Source organism: Portunus trituberculatus, chromosome 31, assembly GCF_017591435.1.
Source record: "Portunus trituberculatus isolate SZX2019 chromosome 31, ASM1759143v1, whole genome shotgun sequence".
NCBI lineage: Eukaryota > Metazoa > Arthropoda > Malacostraca > Decapoda > Portunidae > Portunus > Portunus trituberculatus.
In genome coordinates, this window is record NC_059285.1 from 6,109,146 (window position 1) to 6,114,145 (window position 5,000).

Below are 5,000 nucleotides of genomic sequence, written 5' to 3' on the forward strand. Positions count from 1 at the left end.
CACACACACACAGGCACACTTGGGTAGACTAATTAAAATGTGTAGCAGGTCACCACTGTCTTTATAGCTAGCCATTAGTTGACGTGCCTGAGTTAATTAAGAGTTAAGTACTCATTACCATCTCACCTGTGCTCTACCTCTGCTGCTTAGGACACTCCCGGTGCTTCATTGTGAGCGATAAACGTTTGGTGAAGCTCCTAAAACGTTTGAGTTACTCCAATCTAATTAGGTGAACAATTGTAACTCAGTACTGATACGAGTAACTGACACGATTTTTTCTTATTAATCTCCTTGACGGTATAATTATCTTCTCTTTCCAACATATCACACTACTGATTGTTCTTTGGTATTTTACATTTACAATGAATGAATTTATTTATTTTTCAAGGCATTCGGATACCATGTTTATTTGATTTTTTTTGTGAGGACATTCCTATATGAAGAAAATAAAGTACCTCATTATGAATTAATTTAGTAAGGATCAGCATAACACGAGAATCTGTTATAGAGATGGTCAAATTTGTGATGATAAAGCCTTCTTCCGCGTAAGGATCAGACTAACATGACAAAGATGGTAACGATAAAGTTTTTCTCATATCTTTAAAAATATTACCAGATTTCTGAAGGCTCATACAGCCAAAGGAGGCTTGTGAGTTATAGAGGCAGACATCACAGCCGCGTCACTCCCTCAAGGTTACGATCAACCTTGTTAACTGGAGCCAATATTTGCTTCTCATCCCCCATCGACACATAAAAACCCTTATTCTACCCACCCATTCTTTCACCATTTGCTTCACACATATTATATTTCGGTCACTCATTCTTTTACTCTTTTCACACTTACTACTTTTCGGTCACTCAATTTCTCAGCATTTGCTGCATACATACTACATTTCGGTCACCCATTCTTTCACTCTTTGCCTCACATATATATTCTTCATCCCCTCTACATTATGATGATAGAGTGGCACGATATTTCTTTTGAATTACCTTACATAAATCAACTGAAGGAAAATAAAGTTACAATCAATATATGGTTTCAATAACTTGATTACTTTTTTCCCTAAAAGTCTACGAGAAAGACCAAAGGAGAAACATTTTTTTTTCTTATGAAAGAGGAGCTTTGGGCAGGGGCAAAAAAAAAAAAAACGCTGAAAGAGAAGACCCAGTGAAAGTGCCAGTCCCTAGAGAGCGCAAAGGGATTGTGGGTAAAATAGAAAAGCCCACACAGCAAGCCGGTCCCTTAGAGACCCAGAAATGCCATAGAGGAAACAGAGGGATGGACAGTTTAGATTTTTTATGTACTTAAAAAAACTCTACGTATACTTAAATATCCTATCTAGAGAAAAATAAATCAATGGCATAATTAATTTCCTTCTTTGATGTCAATAGTCTTTCATAACAGCCCTTCAAACCCTGCACCAGTTCACTGTGTAAACCTTAACAAGAAATTATGACATTCAAATCAAGTCTGACGTGTTTTCCCAACAACACACCACGAGGTCTTTTTCATCTGAATATCCTGCACATACACACCCACACAGAAACACACATGCACTTACCCGGAGCGAGCCTTTCCACACGTCTTCATCCAATAAGCAAATCATACCAGTATTGCCGCGCGAGAACGTTTCATTCAAAGCAGAACCATCCATCCCTTTTTTTTATTACTGTCCTCCATTTATACATCTCATTCGTCACAGCCACGCAGAGTATAACAGTTAGGAAAGCAATACCATCCCTCGCACTCCTCTCTCTTTCTCTCGCTTTTTCCCTTTTTCTTTCTCTCTGCAAACGTCCCCCAACTCTCCTTCTTCGTTCCTTCCAATACTCCATGCCTCGCCACCTCTCCTTCCTCCATGGACACTCCTAAAGCAATTTCCAAATCCAAATAACGAAACTTTGCCGCTAGTTCTCGTACCTCCCTCGGATCAGACCATTCTCAGCACCTCCCTTCAACTCTGCTCTCTAATGCAACACACAATCATCTTCCTCTTTGCCTCATTTAGTTTCATTTTTTCTGATTACATATTCTCTTACTATTATGTAAAAGGGGATAATCAGGGGTATAAATAATAATAATGAAAGAGAACAGGAAGAAAAAAAAGGGAAGGGGAGGAAGCATGAAAGGTAAGAGACGTCTTTGTCAGAAAGAAAAAAAAAAACGGTAGAGACAAAACAGGAAAACAAAGAATTTAAAGGAGAAAATGAAGAATAAGTTAGAAGAGGGGTGAGAGAGCGAGAGAGAGAGAGAGAGAGAGAGAGAGAGAGAGAGAGAGAGAGAGAGAGAGAGAGAGAGAGAGAGAGAGAGAGAGAGAGAGAGAGAGAGAGAGAGAGAGAGAGAGAAAGGTAGCTAGCTTGCAAATTGAGGCTGCGTGGAGACAACAGAAGAGGAGGACCCAAAAATAGACATGACAGTAAAAAAAAAGAATCCACACATTTATAAATGAAGAGCAACAATGCAGCACGAGCAACAAACCTACCCAAACCAACTCTCTCTCTCTCTCTCTCTCTCTCTCTGGTTACATCACCTTAAACTATTCCCAAAATCACCACCACCACCATTACCACCACAGACCTACACCAGCACCATCACCACCATCACCACCATAATCATAATCAACATCACAGTTCCATTATGCTTTCGTTTCCTCCTTTATTGCATTTTTCGCTCGTCACTGTTTTTCTTCCAATTTGTCCACCATTCCTTCTCTTACTTCCTCCTCTTCTCAGTTTGCAATGCATTTTTTTTCCTCCATTATCACCTTACCCCTTTCTCTTAGTTATTTTCCTTGTCTTTGTGCACAAGTACCACCACCTCTTCCTCCTGATTCTCCTCCTCCTCCTCTTCTTCCTCAATATTTCTTTTAAGTAAGAGGGAAAAACTGGCCAATGGCAACATGAAATGGAAAAAAAAGCCCTCCAAGTTGTCAGTCCCCTGCATATTCGAAAGAGTTAGCCGAAATGAAGGGATACATGTCTTGAAACCTCCCTCTTAAATCATATGAAGTCAAAGGAAGTTAGAAATGTAGAGGCACAAAAACCTTTACCTTAATGTCTCTCTTGTCTTTCTTTACATTTCATTTCTCTACATTTTCCTCCCCACCATATAACAAAGTGACAGTGTAATGTAATGCAAACTAACGTAACCTAAGAAAAACCAAACCTAACCTGACTCAGACAAACGTGATCTGTATTTAGCCAACAACTTAATATAACATCATTGAGTCGATTACCTTTTCATTATTCTCTTAGCATTTCTACACTTACAAATTTCATCAGAATTAATTTTTTGCATGATTTTGGTTATTATTTTTTGTCACCACTATCGTACTTCCTCTCCCAACTCGTCCACCTCGTCCTCCTCCTACTCCACAAACACATGTTCACCTCTCACCTGGCGGCCGCAAATCCAGGTAGGTATTCGCATCCACCTGTGCTGGTAATTGGCGGTGTTAATGGAGTCCAGTAATCACTAACTCGCTCCATTAGCCGCGTGTTCCCGGTACCCCTCCCCCCGACTGCCTGCTCAGGGGGGACATGGTGGGATGGAGGATGAGAGATGTGAAAAGGAAAGAAGAAAGAAAGAAGATAAGGAAGAAAGGCATGTAGAAATTCTAAAAGTTGTCATAAGGATTTTATATTTTCTTTCCTGATATATTTAATAGGTAAGATATTTGGTTCATTTTGAAATTTCGTTTGATTTTTTTTAGAAGTGAATTACTAAAAGGATAGATTCTGCAAAATCTTTACCGTTTACATGTGTGAAAGATAGCAAGAAATAATGAACTGGTTACTCCCAAACGTAATTCAAGAAGTCTTTGAGAGTGTATAAATATACATTTTACACCCCACAGAATTCTTGGAACCATTCAGTACCTTTTGAATTTCGTTCAGTAATATCAAATAAAGTTACTCAAAAAAAAAAAATGTGAAGAAATGTCTTTACAAATGTTAAGGTTGTAAATATAATATTTCATGCAGCTACTTAGAAATTTTTCACTACCTATTTGGTCTGGACAGTAAACAGAAATGACAACGATCGAATGAAGAACATTACGACTTTATGTAAATAGTAACAGTCATCACATTGTCCATGGTATGACAACACTGCCTCAATTCACAGTATTATGTTCACGGCAGCTTGAATTGTCAGTAGGAAATGTAACGTTAGTGCCTTTTACGTTTTCTAACATGCAAACTGTAATTCTGTAAATTCCCAATAGAATACAGGAAATCAAATTGAAGTCAGTTTACTGTGTATGCAAAGAGAGAGAGAGAGAGAGAGAGAGAGAGAGAGAGAGAGAGAGAGAGAGAGAGAGAGAGAGAGAGAGAGAGAGAGAGAGAGAGAGAGAGAGAGAGAGAGAGAGAGAGAGAGAGAGAGAGAGAGAGAGAGAGTGTGAATGATGCAAAGTAGAGAAAAGTGCAAGAATTTTTTTGTGAAAAAAAATGAAAAGGAAAGAAAGAAAGAGTTATCCGTTTTCAGACCATTTCAGCCGCTGAGTTACCGAGCCTTCAGATTTATGGCGGCAAATTAGCGCGTGTGGACGGACATAACGAACGATTGGGCCGCTCCTGGAATTGGCTTCTATTCGCCTACGAGTAAATGCGATTCAAAGCCTCACTGCCTTACAGCAACTGTTCGAAGGCTTCACTCACTTGCTTCACTCATATTATCGAGACGTAATAGAGTCTCTCTCTCTCTCTCTCTCTCTCTCTCTCTCTCTCGTAAAGAGAAAATACAATTTACAAATGACCATTATTTTTTTTATTTGATTTATTTTCTATTCTACTAAGAATATCATCTACTATGACACTGTTATCAGAACACTACCACTCCCTTTTTGACACTTGATCATGGAACCAATGCCACTGTCACAGGAAGCCCTCATCCCCTCCCCCAATACAACACCTCGTGCAATGATGTGCAATGAAATGAAACTGCTAAAAACGAACCTAAAACGCTGTTACTCCTGCTGTTGTTGTTTGAAATTTTCTGC

General features: G+C 39.0%; 1 protein-coding gene across 5 annotated transcripts in view; it reads right to left on the bottom strand.

The window, feature by feature from the left end:
* Positions 1 to 5,000, bottom strand: part of LOC123511250 (peripheral plasma membrane protein CASK-like) — a 657,311-nt gene that overhangs the window by 246,358 nt on the left and 405,953 nt on the right. The gene's annotated exons all lie outside the window — the stretch shown is intronic.